Below are 21,274 nucleotides of genomic sequence, written 5' to 3' on the forward strand. Positions count from 1 at the left end.
TTTTCATGATGGAAGACTGAGTCTTGAGTTGTTTTCCAAGTTCCCAATAGCTGCTGCTTAGAAAGGGTTGGTGACTGAGTTTGAAGCTTGACTTCAAAGTCCAGTTCTTTCTTATGACTCTTTGCTCTGCAGTCATTGTGATACGACTGGTGGAAAATGACTGACCCAGGTCAGGTGATCTATTTGGCCCCAGAAGTCCCTGTGACCCTTGTGTCAGGACTGACTCTCTTATAATTCTGGCATAAGATACAGAATGATGGATGTATGAGTGGGTGTATAGATGAATAGAGGGTGGATTGCTGAGGATAGACAGATAGGTGTATAAAAGCATGAAAGGGAAGATGGATGGGTGTGTGGATAGAGGGTAGATGAATGATGGATAGGTAGAGGGAGGGAGACATAATAAGATATATAAACTTATTAATGATCCAGAAGGAAAGTTGATAAAGAATAGAAATATAGTTTTCAGAGATGTATAATACTTGAGAAGTAAATGAAAATCTGTTTATATTTATGCAGATATATATATGCACATATAGTCTATATATATGACAAATTCATATATCACATTGGAAAATAGCATATTTAAAAGTATTGCATACACTGTTGAAGTATGGACTGCAAACATCTTTCATAGGGAAAATTGTTAATTTTTTATTGTATTTGTATGTGTAGTGTATGTGCTTGGGCTCGTGTGTGTGTGTGTGTGTGTGTGTGTGTGTGTGTGTGTGTGTGTGTGAATGTACACAGCCATGCATCAGGTTCTCAAATCTATTACCCTTTGCCTTATTTTCTTGAACCAAGACCTCTCAAAAAACCCGGAGCAAGGATGGCCACTGGCAAGCCCCCGCAGTCCTCTTGCCTCCACTCCCCAATGCTGGGGTGCAGGTGTGTGTGTGTGTGTGTGTGTGTGTGTACACCTGGCTTCATACATGGGTGCAGTAAGTGTTCTTACCCACTGAACCATCTCCCAAGGACAGAGTGGAAATTCCTCGGTAATTATTATGCCTCTATCAATATTCTCAGAGCATGTTCTTCCGTGTGTGTCTATTTGTGTGGGCATATTCATGTGTGTAGGGGGTTTATATGTGAAAGTCAGAGGTCAGTCTCAGATGTTGTTCCTCAGGAGCCATTTGCCATGGAGGTTTTGTGAAGTTTTTAAGATTGTATCAATTTTTAAAACATCTTTTATTGTGTGTATATGTGCGTAGTTGCTGTGTTACATATGCAGAGGTCAAAGGACAACTCAGGGAAACTGGTTTTTTCCTTTCACCATGATGGATTCAGGTCATCAGACTTGTGGCAAGCATCTTTACTTGGAGCCATCTTACCAACCCCCACCATGTTTTTTGAGACTAAGTGTCTAATTGAGAGCTAGGGCTCTCCAACTTGGCTAGTCTGGCCTGCTGGTGAAGCCCAAGGAACAACCCATCTCTGTCTCCAGTGTTGGGGTTATAAGCACATGCTGCTACTGTGCTTGGGGTTTTCTATGGGTTCTGGGGATCAATCTTGGGTCTTAATACTCGTGCAACTTTACAGACTGAGCCACCTCTCCTCCACAGATCCGAACAGCTTTGATAGTGAAAATGCCTTATAAAATGCAAGCTCCTTTTATTTAAACAGCCTCTAGCTACCCCTTCATCCCAGAGCTGACAGAGATCAGCGCAGGCACTGCCCTAGACTTCTAGGCTACCCATTGCTCTGAAATCATCTGGGAAAATGAAGATGAGGAGGAGGAGGAGGAAGAAAAAGAAGAAGAGGAAGAAGAGGAGGAGGAAGAGGAAGAAGAAGAGGAAGAGGAAGAGGAAGAAGAAGAAGAAGAAGAAGAAGAAGAAGAAGAAGAAGAAGAAGAAGAAGAAGAAGAAGAAGAAAACTAAAACAAACAAACAAACACCCAGATAAATAAAGACTGAATTTAAAATTACAATTCCATTCAGGTGTGGGAATGAGCATGCTCTCCAGAGTGAAGTGGTTGAGTTTTGAGGTTTTTTTCTCGCAATTTCTGGAAATGTGGAACCTAAGTGTTAACTGGAATGGTTTGGCTGTGGAGGAAAAGGAAATTTCCCTGTTGCTGTAGCCACTTGTCATTCATTGGCAGTACCGTGAAATCATGATCCTTATCCTCCCAGCTGCGTGTGTCTGTCAGCAACTGCAGGCTGCTAAAAGTTGTATACTATTATTTTTTTATTCATCTCTAGGTCATTTCATCTTCCCGTGCAAGGCACATGAATGGCTGTGCATGGAAATTGTATTCTGTGCTGTGTTTCCCACTGTGAATGATGTTTACTATATATTTATGAAAACACGGCAATAACAAAACCCTTTATATAGCCTTTCAATTTGCTGTAAGGGCAGATAAAATATTTTTATCTTGAGCTGAACTTCATACCTTGGGAGATGCAGTCAGCCCGACTTGGAATAATAAAACACTTCAGAGAGAGGCAGGTACTATTGAGTTTGCTTCAGAAGCCTGGGCACTTCACTGACCACAGTACCTCTCTGCAGTGTGCCATCTGAATACACAAAAGGCAGCAATGATCAGTGTAATATACAGGACATCCAACCAAAGGAAACAGAAGGAGTGGTGTGTCGACAAGTGTGCACAGGTATGTGTGCCCATGCATAGATGGAGGCCGGAGGATGATATCCGATGCTCAACTCTATGGATTTCTGCATTATACCTTGAGACAGGGTTTCTCACTAGAGCTAGGCTGGCAACCAAAGTTCTCTCAAACCCCACTGTCCTGGGGTTACATGCGTACATGGCCATGCCTGGCTCTTTACATGAGTGCTGAGGCTCAAACTCAGTCCTCATGCATGTGCAGCAAATACTCTTACCTGCTGAGCCATCTCTATAACCCAGGCAACACACATTTTAAAGATAGCTTTGTACTTCGTGGTGAGTCTCTACCAGATCCAGGTGATGCCCATATACCTTGTTTTCTTTAATGGCAAAAAATACTGTTAGGAAATGGGTCATCCAAAAGAGGAGTCAGAGCTTTGTTTTCTGCTTTTGCTTAGTTTGGGAAATATTTTCACTGAACTTTTTTGTGTATGCATATGTACATATTAACACTTATGTGCACATATGTGTGCAGATGCCCATGTTCTTGTGCATACATGATGCAGAGACCAGAAGTCAATGTTGAGTAGCTTTCTCCATCAACATGTCTCCTTATTTTTTGAGGCAAGTGTTTCAACGTGATTACTGATTTGGCAAGACTGGGTGGTCAGCGAACCCCGGGGATCCTCCTGTCTCTGCCTCCCCAGTGCTGGGATTATAGATGCACATTTCACGATGCCTAACCTTTTTATGCAGATGCTAGGGAATAAAAACTCCAGTCCTCAAGTTTGTGTGGCAAGCACTTTACAAGCTGATCCATCTCTTATTGAGATTTTCAGCAGGGATAACTGTCTCATGAAACTGTAAGGTAACATGGGGATAAAAAATGCTCTTTTGTAGTTCTCTCCTGTGGTAATATTATCCTCAGTGACCTGTTTCTGTAAATCTGTATTGTCACATCATCTACAAGCTGCTGGCATTGCTATGATCCACTGGTCATCTTCAAATGCCCCCAGATTCGCCCAAGCTTGAGTTTACGTCTGCTTAATTCTACATCATGTTCAAGTTCCTGTCTCCTCAGCCACACCCCAAGGATTTGTTTTATAACCATGCACTCCCTTTCCTTTCTTTCTGCTCTAACTCCTGAACCCCTGTCATCCACTTCATTGTTGTTCCCTCTCTAAACTTTTATCATTTCACAATGTTACATTAACTGGAGTCACAGCCTTTGACCTTTTAAAATGTTTTTAAATATATATGTATGAGTGTAGTGTATGTATGAGTATGTGCTTGTGACACATGTGTGGGGTGGGGTGTCATGTGTAGGTAAGGAGGCCAGAGGTTAATGTTCAATATCGTTCCTTATTGCTTTCCATAATAGTATTTGAGGCAGAGTCTCTCACTGAGCCTAGTACTCACTGATTGGCCAGATGGTTAGTCAGCAAACTCAAGGGACCCATCTGTCTCTGTCCCCCAGCACTGGCTTACAAATGTGTTTCCCCGATGCCCAGCCTTTTCATGAGTGCTGAGGATTGAAATGCAGGTCATTATGTTTGCCTGGCAGGCACTTTCCTTACCAAGCCATCCCTCCAGCCCTCAGTATTTAGCCTTTTGATTGACATCTTTGCTCAGCATCCGTTCCTGGAGTTTGCCCATGGCTGGTGCTGTCATTAACTACTGCCTGCTGATGAGTGTGTGGTTGAGCTCTTACATGTGAAGCTGCTGTGAACATTTGTGTGTTTTCATGACCATGAGTTCTGTTTCCCTAAGATCCAGGTCCAGGAATGAACTTTGGCCATTTTCAATTTGTGCATGTTTCAGAAAAACTCGAGCGTGTTGTATCCATGGGAGGTATATAGGAGTTATATACAAATCCATATGGGAATAAAGAGAAAATCCTGATCCCATCCTAATGGTTGTTTCTATGTAAACATTGTGCTAAGTATAAAGAATAGCTTGCATTTCTGTTGCATCCAGCATATGCCTGTCTGGACCTAAGGCTGTTTTTCTGCAGAAACCCATTCATCCTTACAACAGCCTTAGATGTACTGCTGCTGTTGTCCCCCCATTTATGAATGAAGAATGGGGTACAAGACATTTAAGTGACTCTCCAGAGATGAAATAATCTGTGGCCCTCGTGGTATGCACTGTTGTGAGGATGTCACAGTTTAAAAAATTAACTGTTGTAGAGTCAGTGACAGCCCCTGCTCCCACTGTTAGGAGTCCCACAAGAAGACCAAGCTACACACTGTAACATAGATGCAGAGGGCCTAGGTCAGTCGCCTGTAGGCTCCCTGGTTGTCAGTTCAGTCTCTGTGAGCCCCTGTGAGCCCAGGCCACCTATGTCTGAAGAGAAACAGTGGGGGAGGAGTGGATGGGGGAAGTGGGAGAGGGATTGGGAGGAGGGAAGGGAGGGGAAACTTTTGTTGCCATGTGAAAACAAAACAAAACAAACCCCCAAATTAATTGATTAATTAACTCATTTTAAATTTATTTGTTTCTCTCTGTGTATATATATCACTTGAATGGAGTTGCCTATGGAGGTCAGAAGAGGGTGTTGGATCCTCTGTAGCTGCATTTATAAAGTAGTAGCAAGCTGACTGACCTGGGTACTAGGGATTGAACTGGGGTCAGTCCCCTGTAAGAGCAGTAAGCACTCCTACCCATTGAGCCATCCTCCAGCCCCAGGACTTCACATTCTATTCTCTTTTGCACACCTGCCAGTCAGAAAGCTCTGGGCTGTCTGTGAGGGCATCATACATTTTGGTTTAGTTAACATATGTGGATGTAACAGAAGCTGCAGTAGTCTTGGATACATACTTTATGGTCCTGTAGCTCACCACTTTGCCTCTAAGCTTAGGAATTAGGCATTCATACGCCCCTCCTTCTAAGATCTCAATGACAAACCAAAGGTCGGTTCCACTGAAGTTCCCTCTGGGGAACCAAGAAGAATGTTGGGCTTATTTAAGAGTATGGGTGAAGGATGATTGCAAAGTTGTGGTATTGAAAGTCTTCTCCCAGCACCGATAGCCCTCTCAATTAGCCTCTGCCACTGTATGTACTCTAACACCTGTCACAGTCCTGAGGCCAAGTACAATTAGGGAAGAATTGCCTTCAGTGGACTAGGAGGAAGTGCTGTGTACTCAGGTGAGAGTCCCAAGAAGCTCCTCACCCTATTTCTATGAAGGAATGTCAACATGCCCAGCTGTGATGATCCTTTGCAAGAAAGCACATCTGGTCCCATGAAGATGGCGGCAGTTTGACTCAGAGGAGAGTGCTGAATAACACCCTCTGAGACAGATGGCTACTGCTTCTGGCTCTTTGGATCTCAAAGACATGGGTTTCACAGCCCTCTTTCGGTTATACACTCTTATTTCACAGCTCTCCAGGGTGGTAGGCTGTGCCTTTTGAAATGGACAAGATCAAACCCGTGGCAGTTTGGGCTCCTTCCTCCTGGTCCTGTATTCTCCAAGGACATGGAGTTGCTGGATGACCAGGTCAACTCACCAACCCTTGCTCAATGCAGCTGTTGCTAATAGAATCTTTGGAGTCACTTAATCTAAGGCATGGAGATTACATTCCTCTGAAGACATTTTCTATTTCTCCCTGACTTATAGAGTATTTAGTATTTTCATATGTCTCAGCATAAAGCCATCTGTTGTGGTGACAGGAAACAATGTTGACAACAAGAACAAGTCTATGCTTATGGAGCAATTCCATGAGATGTTAACAAGAAAGCTAAGTACTACTAGAGATGTCATGGAGAGAGTTTCTGGGGAGACCTGGGAGACCCACTGAAGCATTGGCTCTTCTAACTTGTCATTATAGAGGGCATGCACCCTTTAACTTCTGCCCTGTAGATGTAGACTGGGTGATCAAATGTGGTGACAGAGACTTCTCTGAAAGAGACAGTGGCCTTATCTAACATTTAGAACTTATATCATCATCCCTATTCATTCATTCATTTATTCTGTTGTCATCTTTCCCTCCACTGGGATAGGCAGAGTGGGAACCTGCACCGATGTGGCAGCCATCACTGAGTTATGTTTATATACACTCAGAACTTTTCTCATGCCTCTTCTTTAATAGCTGCATTGCATCCTTGCTAATAGAGAGGCAATCAGCAGGGAATCAATTTTAGCTGCCCACTTGAACATATCTGCTTAGGTGCAGTGAACATTCAAAATTGCTGCTGTCTCACATGGCCCCTTGCTGAGCTGGGCCTGGATAATCAAAGCAAGGTCCCCAAAGCTCAGGCAAGCACCAATGCTCTTAGGCAGAAAAACAAAACAGCTAACTGCGTTCGGTTTGGTATCAGACAAGTGCTGTGCAAGATGTCATGTGTTGGCTGGCTTGTCCGAGCCTCCCAAATGGCCTATGTGGCAGGGTGGGGATCATTTTCATTTTATATATGAGGGTATTGTACTTTATTAAAAAATGGCCCAAGTTAATACTGTTACTGTTATAAGGGCTCTGAGATTTGGCAATAGGCAGGCACAGTTACCACCAGCATATTTATTCCCTGGGGGTATAACAACAGCAAGAAGTTGTAGAATACCACTCTTACCAGTTCTCGAGGAGCAGAGATGGAGAAGCAGGGTGGGGGGGCTGCAGGGAGCCTGGGTTCTCCATCAGCTCTTGCCATTGCTAGGCCATTGCTCTGTGACTAAAGTTAATAGTTGGTGGCTTTGTAAATTATACAGGAAAGCAGGTAGAACATTTTTTAATTTAAGTTACTCTCCTCTCTCTCTCCCCCCCCCTCGTGTGTGTGTGTGTGTGTGTGTGTGTGTGTGTGTGTGTGCTCATGTGGACCACTTGTGTATGTGTGAATGACAGAAGACAACTTGTAAGAGTTGTTTCTCTTCCTCCATCATGTGTGCCCTGGGGATTTAACTCAGATTGTGAGTCTTGGTGGCAAGTCCCTTTACCTGCTGAGCCAGTTCCCCAAGTTTTTAAAGGACTGCAAAAAAGAAAAGCCATAAAAGTCATGGAGATTAACTCCAAAATTCTCTTCCCTATCTCTTTCCAAGATGTTCTCTGCTGACAATTGTGAGAAAGTACCTAAAGCCAATTACTTGTGTTCCCACTTCACCAGTAAATGCATGGATAATATGTGCAAGCATGGCTTGTTTTCCTGTCAAACTCTGAGAATTCTGGTTAGTGGGTCTCAGGCTGACAACCCGAGAACATAGTAGAACTTTGGAATGTTTCATAAATGATGATGTATATAGGAGGTCATTGGATCAGGTTAGCTCAGGGACCATCATTGGGATATCCGAAAGGAAAAGACATCTCACCTTCTTAACTGTTCATTTATTGCACTGAACCTTCTTGAAGGGACATAGACATTTGTTCTGTGAATAGACCCACTCAGATGTTTAGATTCTGCCTGCAGGTAGGTATTCATCTCAATGATTAGACTATGAGAGGCTACAGAACTACTGGGACAGAGAACAAATAAGCAAAGGAGAATCAGTTTCTTGCATGAGCATTTCCCAAGAATGTTGACACTCATGGATTGAAACTAGCTAGTGACTACCTAGTAAGTCCTAATAAGTCTGAGTAATTGTTATATCTGCAATAACTGAATACTATTGTCAGAGTCCTATTGAGATAGACTGTGCTATTTATAATTGCTAATCAAGTTATCTTTGCAATTCTTCTGTGTGTGTCATGCATGTGTGCACATGTACACGTGCAAGGGTACTTGCCCATGGGAATAGGTGTCAAGGCCAAAGGCTGACATCAGGTTTCTTTAATTGTGTCACCACTCTATTTTTTTGAGACAGGGTCTCTCACTGAACTCAGAGCTTATCCATTTGGGTAGACTGGCTGGCGAGCAAGCCTATGAATGTGCCCATCTCTACCACCCTTTCTACCCCAGTTCTGGGGTTACAGATGAGTGTTGCCATGCCCAAATTTTCTGTAGGTGCTAGGGATCCAAGCTCAGGTCCTCATGTTTCACCCACTCAGCCATCTCTCCAGTTTCACAGTTTGCTTTTGATTTATAGACAGGTCAATATGCATAGCAAAAATGGTATTGTAGTTTATGCCTGACTTATGTCCCAGATATTGACACAACTGTGTACAAGGTATATAGTAAACAACAATGTGTTAGAGCCTGTCTCCCCAATACACCCCATTTTTGGAGAAAAGATTTATGGTTAATGCAACAGGGAAAATAAATTATTACCATTCTATGCCTGTGTGACAGGTTAGTAATTAACTTATGTCACCATTTGGCCTTTCATAACTGTGTTTATTCAGCTTCATAGAGCACTTTGCAGGCAAAGAGGAGTGATCAGCCTGGCATTCATTGTTGACTGTAGATGCTGGCATTGGTGGGCTGCGTCTTCTGCTATTGACTGGGAAATAAGTTGGTTGTTAGGACATGATTTTCCATTCTTCAAAATGATACGGTGATACAGAGAACTTGAAAGCCACCCTGGAATTAGAAAAGCATAAAGAGATTGCCTTTTATGCACTAATTGAGCCATTCTGCCCATTTTCTTTGCAGGGTTACTTTTTATACTGTCGAGGCATAGCAAAGAGCCGAGTGTAAAAAAAGGTAGGAAAAATGTTTTAATTAAAAGAAAAGAAAAGTGGTTGCATGTTTCTTTTCTCCCTTTGCATTGTAGGTTAAGTGCCCATCACCCAGCCCAGGGACAATGGTATTAGATTTGTAATAAGAAGAAGTGAAGCTTTTCGTTTTGATTGCATCGGGTGTATTTTTTCATCAGCGTCTCCCGCGTGAGCCATGATTCCAGGACAGACTCTTGTAATCTTCTGCAGTGGGAATGATTCAGCCTGAAAATCAATAGGGCATGAGGTATTTCAAGTTCTCATTATTGTAATGTGTCAACATCTCTTCAGTGACCCCAGAGTCCTGTGTTGGCTGGTTTTCCCCCTGATTTATTGTGCAATCTCATAGGGCAAACTATAATTTCACTTGGAATCAGAAAGTCTCCATTTATGGTTTGTGTCTCAGTCTCTAGTCATTAGGGCATTTGTGGGGGAATCGATACCTCCTCTTGTTGCCAACAGTTCAATGAAGTTGTCACCTGCTTGGATTACAAAGGAGAATGGGCCAATGGATGCAGGAAGGGTGAGCACACTGGGCAAGCCATGCTTAGAGAAAGACTTTCTCTGATGTTCTTCTACTGCCAGGTAGAAGGATGGCTGAACTAATCATGACCTCCATTCTAGAAAACTCTAGACGCTGAGTTGCCATCATGCTTCATTTTCCTTTTGCCAACCATTTGTAGATAATGTCATTTTTTCTTAAGAAGGGAACCATTCTGAAAGTCTGCCTTCTTGGCACATTTTCTTGAACCTCTTGAGTAGTGTGAGTATTTCCTAGATACCTAATCATGGTGCTGAGGCTGTAAAGACAGCATCCTCCTAATTGGCAGAGCACCTGGGAACAGAATGAAACTACAGCCAGAAGATCAGCATCTGTTTTCATCAGTATATATATACCTTCCATATACTGATGTGCACATAAAATCCAAAATGCATATCCAGTACCCATTAGTTAGCCATGGGTCAGAATGTCCATTCTGAGCAACCCTCCCTGAAGCATAATTAACTTTCACAATGTTGTAAATATAGCACAGATCCCTCCCCAGTGGAAGTGAACACCAGGTTGCATGAAAGAATCAAGCTGAGAAACTATAGAAGTTTGAAGAGTGTAAAAACAGGCTGTTTAGAGGAGACAGTGAACCTGGGCAGAGTCTCAGATGTCACTTGTGTGTCTAGACGCTGCCATTGTCTTCTACCAAAGATGATAAGCCAGCATTGACATATGTGCAGAAAACAAGTCATCATGTTAGATAGTTGACCTTGCACATGAAGGTCATGATCTTTCATCTCACCCCTTAATAAATACTTTCATTGATCACACAACTTCCATTATAACTTGTTAAATTTGTGGTTGATGATGTTGGTCCAGCTAGATTGCTGTCTTTCTACTGTCTTCCCAGGAAAAAACTCTACCCACTGAAGATGCTCCATAAAGAGCTGGTTGGGTGAGTTGTAATCCTGTACAGCCAACTGAGATCCCTAAGAAAAAAAAGGAGACTCACTAGGGTTATGTGCTCTCTAGAGTCTGACTCTTTCTCTTCTTCCTGCCTACCAGTGTTACAGATCTTTTGACATGGAACCAGCTCAACAATCTAAAAAAGGGTCCCTTTATTATATTTCATGGTACCTTTCTTAGACATCCATTCCTTTCACAGGTGCTTCCTGAGCTCTGTGATGGGAGTCAGGTACCTCACTCTTATATTCTCTTCTATGCTACTAAATCGGTCATTCTCCCTGGAGGTTCTTTGTTAACATTTGATAAGTGATCCATCTTGATATTCATAGCCATCTTTTCTGTTTGTTGCACTAAACACTTGCAGAGCCCTGCAGGTGCTGGGCAATAGTGGTGAGCAAGCCAATGGTACTTCTCTGGTCATGTTTGCATTCTCACTGAGACAAAGTGAGAGCATGGCTTCGAGTGTCTGCTCCAGAGCTCCTGTGGTGAGTGCACATTTCCTACTTTCCTGGGAATCTGTGGGGGCATTTCTTCCTTCACCAGAGCTGAAACCTCATTTCAGTCAACTTTGGTCATTGGACATCCTGAATGAGAGGATATGGACAAAGAAAGCCTGTGGTCCTATCCTATGTTTTCAACCTAGGACAAGTGCTGTAGGTCACATTAACCATGATTAGTTTGATTGCAAGGAAAGTTGACATCAGAACTTTGCATAACTGGTCACTTCTTTACCTAAGTCTGTTGCCTCATCTTCTTGAAGAGCCCTATAAAAACCCCAAGAGGATCCCCTTCCCCTACTGTAGCCAAAAATGCAGTCAGGAGCTCCAGATCACGCCATCATGAAAGATCTCGAGTGAGGACTAGGTCATGACTTGCAAGTGTGTGTGAGGACTTGAGTTTCAATCCCCGAAATCACATAAAGCCAGAAGTAGTAGAACAAATCTGTACTCCAGTACTTCTACTGCAAGACTGCAGATGGAGACAGGAGAATTCCCAGAAGGTCCTGGGATAATTAGTCCGGAGTATGCAAATTAGCCTGGAGTATGCATCCTGAAACACAGAAAGTAGAAGGTAAGGCCAGACCCCTGAGGTTGTCCTACTACCTACACATTAGCTGCCTGAACTCAGGATGCACACACACACACAGAGAGAGAGAGAGAGAGAGAGAGAGAGAGAGAGAGAGAGAGAGAGAGAGAGAGAGTCTTGCAGAAGTTCTTTTGAGATAATCACTCAGAAGGCGCTTTTTGATAAAGAGAACTGACTCTTCTCCTGGACCTATAGGTCCAAAATAAAAATCTGGCACATATGCCTTTATTTTGTGTCTGTCTTCTATGCCTATGTGATGAGCAATTTTGCTTCAGGGTACAGCCTTGCCCTCCCTCGGGGGTAACTGCCCTCATTCTGAAGGGGCTCTGTCCTGTGAAATTCTGCTGTTCCTGGAACCTAAGATGACTTTAAGTTTAGGGCAGTGACTTATCTCTGTGCTTTCAGTCTTGAAGAGGCTGGGACATGTTAGACAGACAATCCTTGAGGGACTAATTAGTATGCCAATCTGCAGAGATAAGCAGGTGTCCAAAGTAAAGGAGATAGACAGCCACACCTTCAATCTACCTTCCATCGCCTATATACTATTGTCCTTCCTAAGACAGCCTGCAACTGAGGTTCAGGAGAGAGTGCCAGGTGGAAACTCAGGTTAGGGTCTATGATTCCCCTTTCTATAAAGAAGTTCTGATCCCCATTATCATCACTGTGAACCTAAATGTCATTGTACTGTTTGGCTTATTGGTTGCCATGGTTCCAGGGCCAAGGTATTTCAGAGGTCCACAGCAGCCTCTGCTCCATGATGGTAGATGGCCATTTCAGACCCAAGTGAATCTTAGGTAGTCTTTGACAGCTGTGAGATACTTACTCATAAGTGGTCATCACCAGAGCAGGCAGGGTGCGGGACAGAAAGCACACTGCTGTTATATAAACGATACTGCCAAGTCTATGAATACTGACCTAGGCCAGATCCACTCTCTCACCTGTTCTGGGTTTTGTCAGTACTTGCTGACTCTCACATAAGGCTGGCCTCCTAGGGTGACAGGTACCTCTGATAGATCATTTTGTATAAGCTCCTGTTTCTGGTCATGGACTAAAATACCTTCTCTCTTAGTCTTTCATTCTGTCCTTTGATTCTAGGTTGAATCAAAATACTAACTGGGGTTATCATATATTTTATAGCAAACCCATGTTACAACCTGAACAGTCTCATTATACAGCCCCTTAAATTACAAGGTAGAGCCATAGCGCCATTACCAAAAGGTTATAAATATCAACTCACCTGAGATACCATGTGTGTGTAGATAAGTGGAAACATGGGAAAACTAACCAATAGGACTGTCCTCATTTGCATTAACTATCAACTTGGCAGTGCCAAGAGTTACCTGAGAAGGGCAATTGCCCAGAACTAATTGACTTATGGCCTTTGTCTGTGGGGACTATCCTGATTGCTTATTGATGTAGGAGATGTCATTGCTGGTGGCACCATTCTCTGCGCAAAATGTTCCGGGCTGTATAAGAAAGATGAGTGAACATGAGCTTGAGCAAGCCTTTCAAGCAGCATCTTCCATGCTTTCTGCTAAACTAGTCCTGCCTAGACTTCCTACAATGGACTGGTCCCTGGAAGTGTACAGCAAATCACTCTTTCCTTCCCTGAGTTACTCTTGGGCATAGTACTTTATCACAGTTACAGCAAGGAAGGTAGGACAGTGACTATGTTTGTAATCCCAGTATTCAGGAGGTAGAGACAGAAGGGTCAAAAGTACAAGATCATTTTTGGTGATACAGCAATTCCAGGCCAGCCAGAGCTACCTGAGTCTCTCTTTAAAAAAAAATGGGAATGTATAGAGTGATGTATATACTTTAACATTGTGTATGTGTGTGTGAAGATGGAAATATGTAGATACATTGAGAGTTTGTGAAACACCAACTATTAACATAGTTCTTTAGAGGGAGTGTAAGAAGTGTTCATGGTCAGTGACCAGTTTTTTTCTATACACTACTTAGCATCTACTATGTTCCTTGTCATAGTCATTTATCACTTTCCCAAATAGGAATTTTCGGCAGAACCTCCCAAAATCTGCAGTTTCCTATCAACAACCTCTCATGGTCTCTCTTCTACTTCTGTAGGCAGAAGGCCATAAAGGTAATCACAGAAGCTGGGGATTTCATATCACTTTTGCCATTGTAAGAGTAAGCTTTGCCATGTAACAAACAATCTTAATATTTTGTGGCTTAAAGCAAAAGTCACTTGCTAGCTAGTGGGTGGACAACATGGGCATTTCCTTTGCTGATTCCACTTGGGCTAACTCCTGCCACTGAAATGGATGGTCTAAAAAAGCTTTACTCACGTTGCCAGAGGGGTTGTGGTGCTTTGCTGTTGTCTGTGTGGCATCTTTTGGTCATTCTCAGGATGGCTTAAGCTTGCTCAGTAGGCAACCTGGGGTCTTTCAGCTTCACTGCAGCAATGAGGTAATTCCTAATGCATAATTACTTCCAGCCAATGCTTATAAGTGTCTCGTTGACAGACTGGCTCAGTACCAGACAATAACAGATGACAAGGGATTTGGAAAACTTGATCTGGGAAAGTTGCATGCACCTAGGAAGGGGGGTATTGTCACCCACCTCAGCCATCTCTGAGGCAAAATGTGCAGTGATGACTATGATACCCAAGCTCGGTCTTCCCAGCGCATCCTCATCTGTCTGCAGTCTATTCCTTCCCAAGAGCAGCCTTCCTTTTCTCCCCACCCACGACCCTCCTTATCTCTTCATATTTAGGCACTGATGTTAATAAGCTTGCCTCTATTCTTCTTCCTTCTGGACAATGGCAGCCCAGAGGTAAGGTAGTCATTGCCACCACTGACACAGTGGATCCCCATGATAAGATCCCACATGTCTCCAGGGGTCTCCCCAGGCCCGTGTGATAGAGCACACATCCACGGTGTTCTGACAAGTGTGTCTGATTCCCAGCATCCTCACAGCCCCCTGCTGGAATCTATTTGCTTTGGATCAGGGTGCATCCAGCTTCCACTTTGCATTTCTCTGCCTGCAGCATCAGCCAGTTTATTTCAGAGATCATTTGGAATCTAATGCGTTTGCTTTTGTGATTGTGCTATACTGGTTCATGCTTCCCTTGAAGCGCGGGTGGAAGTAGATCACAGTGGTGAGGGAGGATCCCTGGATGGTCCCTTTACAATGAGAAACTAAATGACACTCAATTAAAAGTGAAGAGGGGCTCAGAGCATGGCAGGTAGAACCATTTTTTTCAGACACACAGAGTCATATTTGACAGGCTAGATCATCAGGTAAATTGATGGGGGGAGGGGGGGTCTGGATCTGAACTCTCTTGGTGCCCTGTTGATTTGGGGAATCTCCTCATACATACACTTCATTACATATGTGCATGGTTTATATTCTACAAAGGCAGGAGACACCAGGAAGATGTCCCTGCCAGCGAGTGCTTACCTTTCAAGCATGAATATCTGAGTTCAGCCACCAAAAATCACAGGAAACAAACAAACAGATGTGGTATATGCACACATACATATGCTTGTTGGCGAGGCGCCGTGGATCTTCTGGGCTTGCTGGCTAGCCAGTATTGACAAGTTCCAGACCAGTGAGAGACAAGTCAAGGTGGAAAGCACCTGAGGAATGACAGGCAAGGTTGTCTTCTACCTCTCACCTGCATTTGCATCTGCTCATATGCACACATATGTCCTTGTACACGCGAATGTGCACATGCATGTGTGCAGGCACACACAATCAGGAGAAAGTATGTCAAATGAGTAATTCTGTTTTAAAAACAATATCTTTATTTTTTTACCAGACTTGGGGATTTTGCCCTAGTTTTATCGCTTCCGTGTCTTAAGTATTCATTTAAGCTGTTGGCTGCCAATCACTTTTACATGGTTGTCGCTTTCGGTGAGTCACCATCAGGAACAGAAATGCAAAGCTCACACATACGGATTCTCACTGTGGCATTCTCAACTGGGCTCTGTTTATAAAAAGGAATCTAAAAATGCACATATTTGTGATTAGGAAAAATGGCTTGGGGGAAAGAGCCTCGTTTTTAATAAACAGGAAGATAGTATTTGGAAACAAAAGGCCTCTGTTACATTCAGATGGAAAACAAATCCTTAAATTCCAGGTAGACTTGGGATAGGAGGATATATTTCATATTCCTGAGGGTGGTTTTTAGACATGTGTTTCTTCTGTGTATTCTTAGCCAAGCAGAGACCATAGAATACTGAAATGCTTTGGGAGAAACGAGATGATGCCAAGGTACTGAGTTATTCATTCATGCTTCAAGAACTCATCCCTCAGGTGTACAAAGAGAACACATCTCCACAAACATTTTTGAAAGTTGATTTATGTGGGCTTGTGTGTTCATGTGCCACAGTGCACATGGGCGGCGGGGGTCTGCAGAAGTCACTTCTCTCTTCTACCGTGTGGGATAGAACACAGGATGTCAGTCTTGGCAGTAAGCACCTTTACTGGAGGAGACTTCTCTCCAGCCCTATACAAACTTTTAAACAACAACAACAAATTAAGGTTCTATGGTATACAGGAAAAAATGCGGTTGGAATCCACGAAGGGAAGCCAAGTTCAGAAGAATGACACACATCTTCTGGGGAGATGCTGATCCCAGAAACTCATCCATTCGTTTCTTCCAAATAGTTGAAGATTGAGTTCGATGTTTGGATACTGTTAGAGTGAAACAGCTAGAAGGAGCAGGAACCTTGTAACTGGGAACAAAGTCATGAGTGTTATGGCAGAGTTAGCTGATGGGAAGGAAGGACCACATGACTCCGATAGCAAACTGGACAGTTGTTCTTCAGTGTTCTCACAGGACTGACTCCAGAACACCCTGGAGAGATCAAAAGACGAGGGTGCCCTGGGCCCTCACAGGAGCTGTGCATCCTTCCTCTGGCTGACAGAATATCAGTGTTCCACTACTGTAGTCCCATTCTGTTATTGTAATAATAGACTGTGGCTAAAGCAGCTTTGCTAAAGAAGGGCTTATTTGGCATTTACTTCTAAATTATAGTCCACTGTTTCAGAGAAATCAAGGTGGGAACTCAAACAGCTGGTCACATTACATCCACACACAAGAGCCGAGGGAATACATTCCTGGTTGCTGCCTCCTGCTGCTTCGCTGGACTTCCTTACTCTTGTGCAGCCCAGTATCCAGAGCATAAAATAGTTCCCTTCCCATTTGAGGCCTGTCTTCCCAGGACTAGAAAGACAACTGCCTCCCCAGAGGCATGCCCACAGGCCACTTTGAGGTAATTTTCATTAACACGCTTTTCTCAGGCTATCTTAGGTTGCATCAAGTTGGCAGTTAAAACTTACTAGCACAAAGGTAAATACCAGGCAGATAGTTGTCACTTTGTTTAGGAAAAAGAGACAAAAGAAAGTCTGCTTATGCTCAGGACCAGTGCGAAACTTTGTTTCCTCAGTATTTCCATCTGTGGTTAGTGGGGACTGCATCTGATTGGACCACAGTGAGCATGTGAGAGGGTCCTGCAGAAACTATTCTGGCTCCAGGGAAAGTAGTTAGCAGAGGAAAGGGTCTGAGCTCAAACAGAACAAGATGTTTCTTGCTGCACCATTCACAATAGGCAAGAAATGAGATCAGCCCAGCGATTCATTGGCAGATGACTGGGTAAGGAACACACAGTTCATATACACAGTGCGATTTTATTCAGCTGCAAAGAAGATTGAGATGGTAACCTGTAGAGGAAAATAGATGGAACTTGAAATCACGATGTTAAAGGAAATAAGCCAGACTCTGGAATGCTTTCTTACCAGATTCGTATGTGTGTGTGTGTGTGTGTGTGTAGAATTGGGAATAAAAAAAAAAGGACTTATGAGGGGAGAGGAAGAGGTCTAATGGAAGAAAACTGGAGAGCAAGAAAAAGCAATGCCTGTACTGGACAGCTGTCTCAGGAACTAAGAATACTTGCTGCTTTTGCAGAGGATCAGAGCAATTCCCAGGACTAGGGTTGGGCAGCTGGTAACCACCTGGAACTCTAGTTCCAGGGCATCTGATGCCTCCTTCTGGCCTCTATAGGGATTACACTCACATGTACATGCATACACACACACACACACACACACACACACACACACACACACACACACACATAAACAGAGAGAGAGACAGAGACAGAAACAGAGAGACAGAGAGAGACAGAGACAGAGAGGCAGAGAGAGGAACTCTAAGTAAACATAAAGTTTAGAAAAGAAGGAGGCTGGAGTGATGGGCATTTGGTTAAGAAAGCACTGGCTGCTTTTTTAAGGACCTGAGTTCAATTCCCAGTTACCTACATGGTGACTCTCAACCATCTGTAACTCCCATCTCAGGAGTTGGTTGCCCTCTTATGACCTCCAAGGGTATTGCACAGACATATATGCAGGCAAAACACTCATACATACAAAATAATAAAATAAAATATTTTAAATTTAGAAAAGAAAAATATAACAGAGTGCATGTACCCCGAAACTATAAACAAACCAGCAAGATAAGGGAGCAAGGTCATGGCAAGGCTAATTAAACAAAATATAAGATTATATTAAATGAAAATGCCTCAGTGAAATTTGTTGCTACTAAAAGAAAACGGCATACAAATACAGACTGCTGAAAGAGTCACCCTGAACCCAAGGGTAGAGGGGATCACAGAGTTATATTACCTGATACCATTACTGTGATGTGACAGTGACTGGGAAGGGTCTTTGCAAGTAACAAAAGGGACCAGCAAAGAGCAATGTCCTGGCTCCTTTGGAGGGCATCTGGAGAGGGGCTGAGACTGGAAGAGGAGAAGTTATATAAAACTCAGATGTAAGGAGAGGACCCAGAAGGAATAGTCTCATCTCCCTTCTTGGAGAAAGCTACTCTCAAGTAGCTGCAGAGAAGCCTGGGTGAACAGCTGAAGCCGGTGTCGGGGTGAATCAGGAAGGCTTGGAGAACACAGAAAAAAATACCTGAGAAGGGATGGTGCCTGAAAAGGTGCCTGATGGGCTGACCCAGGACTTCAGTGATGTTATAGGGACAGGTCAGGGAATGAGACTGGATTTAAACTTGGGATGTCTCTGGGCCTGTCATATAGTCAATTCACTTCTCTGTCAGTCTTAATGACAATAAAGATTGAGGTAATGATGATAATGGCTGCTTACCTGTTCTGAGGGTGGACAAAATGTCAGGCTCCAAGTCCATTGTCCTAAGGGTCTCCTGGTCTTTGCTGTTTTCCCAGGGTCAGAATGTCCTTCAGACACTGTCCTCAAAGTACATGCTGGGCCTTCCCTTCTTGATCATTCTGTGGATATACCCTCATCCAAATTCTGTGCCCACAGCTGTTAGCTTAGCATCTCCCTAATTGACCTCCCCAGGGTCCACCTTTGTGTTCTAAACTATTACCCGCACAATCGGCAGATGTAAATCAGAAACCACCACACACCCATCTTCAGACAATAATGTTTTATAATAACACAGAGAGAGGAACAGCCCTGATGGAGGAGGTAATCAGAGTTGCCTCTCCATGCAACAGAACATTATTCTGTTTTTGAAAGGAAGGAGATTACAGCACATACTACACCATGCATGAAATTGGAGGTCAGCAACAGGATAGTCACAAAAAGATAATCATGATCTGATGTCACTTAGAGCATTTATACCCATTTCTGTCTATGACTATCTTGGAGAAAATAGGAGGATGGTCACCAGGACATTAGAGGAGAAGTGATGGGGAGTTTGGGGTGTTTTGTGTGTGGACATGCTTATGTGTGTATGTGTTATATGTATGCACACATGTGTGAAGGTCAGAGTTCAATATCAAGTGTCTTCCTCAGTTCTGTACCACTTACCTTTTGAGACAAGTGCTCTCACTGTGACTGTGACGAACTGATTAGGTGTGGCTGCCTTCACATGCCCAGTGCTGGGCTCTCCAGGCATATGCTGTTATAGCTGGATTTCTTTTTAATGTCAATGTTGGGATACAACTTAATTCTCATGCTTTCAAGGCAAACATTTTACTAAGCCATTGCTCAAGCCCAGGCACTGTGTTTTAATGGGTATAGAGTTTCAGATTTGCAAGGTTAAAATGTGCTGGCCACCTAATACACAACACTGTGTATAGAAGTGTTCCTAGATGAACGAAAGAATACATTTTTATAGTTCTGTTTGACCACAATAACAATTTTAAAAATTCACTGATAATATCACACTTAAAATAATCCAACAGTGTTCTACTATGCTTGGAAAACAAGAGGAGAAAAAAGTGATTTCTATCTTAAGGACCTACAATATCTGGCCTCTTCTTGCCCCCAGAGACCACATCTCTCTGTGCTTTGTTTTGTCTTTATTCTGCTGTGTGCCTTCTCTTTTGCCAACTCATCTTCAAACCTGCCAAGGTCATCGCAGTCCTTTGCATCTGCCCTTCCTTTGCCCCAGAATGCTCCACACCTAGATTTATAGGTGGAGTCATTTTTATGGTGTGTAAGGCTGTAGATTAAGTTCAGAGAAGGTACTTGCCACGTACAATAAAAAGATGATGAATGACAATATGAAAGATGCTTACAGAGTTCTTGTCATTAACATCATCAGCTCTGTTTGCTTCAGGTCTCTTTTATGAATAAATGGATTTGTTACTTCATAAGCTCTCATTTTAATGGAGCTTAAGGCCACCTTTCAGAATGACACTGTCTTTTCTGATGTGGTTTTAAAATGTACCACTGAATTTGAGGAGCACTGATCTTCAAAGGAACTGGAGATGTTTGTATTTCGATTTTATGTTTCCCAGGAGCTTTATGCAGAAAGGGTCTCCAGTAAAATTGCAGCATTGGGCAAAGCAGTTTGTTTGTTTGTTTGTTGGGTTGGTTGACTGGACAACAGATTTAGATTTAGGGATCAGCAACTTTGAGTAAATATAAAATAAGCCATGTCTCTCCTACCTCAAGCAAAGCTCCAATAGCTGTGATGTTTTATACAGTTTGCAGAATGATCCACAATTACTGTACTTACGGTTCTGAATGAGTGAGTTCATTAAACATATAGCAAGTAAAAGTAAAAAAAAAAAAGTAGCAAGTAGCAGATAGATGGAAGCAGCAGATCTCACAGCACAGTCAACTCTACCGTGGACAAGATCAAACACAGAGAACTGGAGTAGCTGGTTGGCAACCTACAACACCCAGCAGAAAGTGACTGGGGAAGTTGAGGCAGCTAGCTGGCATTGCTGATTGAGCTTCCCCTTCGTGGAGAAGCTTCTGAATGTTTCTGGTGTTTTTATCCTGTGGGATGAACAGTGATGACCCCTGTTGGAAATGGCTTAGCAGTTAGCTTTTTTCAAAGGTGTAACTTTGTAATGCCCTGGCTCTGTTTCCTTCCTCTTCGGTACAGGGCAGGGGACAGCCTGAAGGAGACAAGGGGCCTTGGAGGACACTTTGACATAAAATGCTTGGGTAGGAGATGAGGAGTCTACTCTGCTTCCAGGGCCAGCTTCCCAGTGAATTCAGAGAGCACATGACAATTTAATACTATATATTACAGTGGGTGCTTCCTCAAACTCTAACCTGAACGTGGTTGACCCCAGCCACATGGCCACTTAGAGTCAAGGACCTGGCTGAGGGATGGAGAG

The 21,274-nt window shown here is 43.2% G+C and overlaps 1 protein-coding gene across 17 annotated transcripts in view; it reads left to right on the forward strand.

The window, feature by feature from the left end:
• Rbfox1 (RNA binding fox-1 homolog 1) overlaps positions 1 to 21,274 on the forward strand; it is a 1,601,479-nt gene that overhangs the window by 514,366 nt on the left and 1,065,839 nt on the right. For 2 of the 17 annotated variants that reach the window (XM_037201092.1, XM_028872933.2), the window contains one exon: positions 9,081 to 9,131. The exons of 14 other annotated variants lie outside the window; for them this stretch is intronic. The gene's annotated coding sequence lies outside the window, so the exon portion shown is untranslated. Of the gene's footprint in view, positions 1 to 9,080; positions 9,132 to 9,201; positions 9,393 to 21,274 lie in introns of all 17 variants that reach the window. One more of the 17 variants, XM_028872934.2, reaches the window with a different exon arrangement.

The sequence above is a fragment of the Peromyscus leucopus genome, chromosome 8b (genome assembly GCF_004664715.2).
Source record: "Peromyscus leucopus breed LL Stock chromosome 8b, UCI_PerLeu_2.1, whole genome shotgun sequence".
In the NCBI taxonomy this organism is placed as follows: domain Eukaryota; kingdom Metazoa; phylum Chordata; class Mammalia; order Rodentia; family Cricetidae; genus Peromyscus; species Peromyscus leucopus.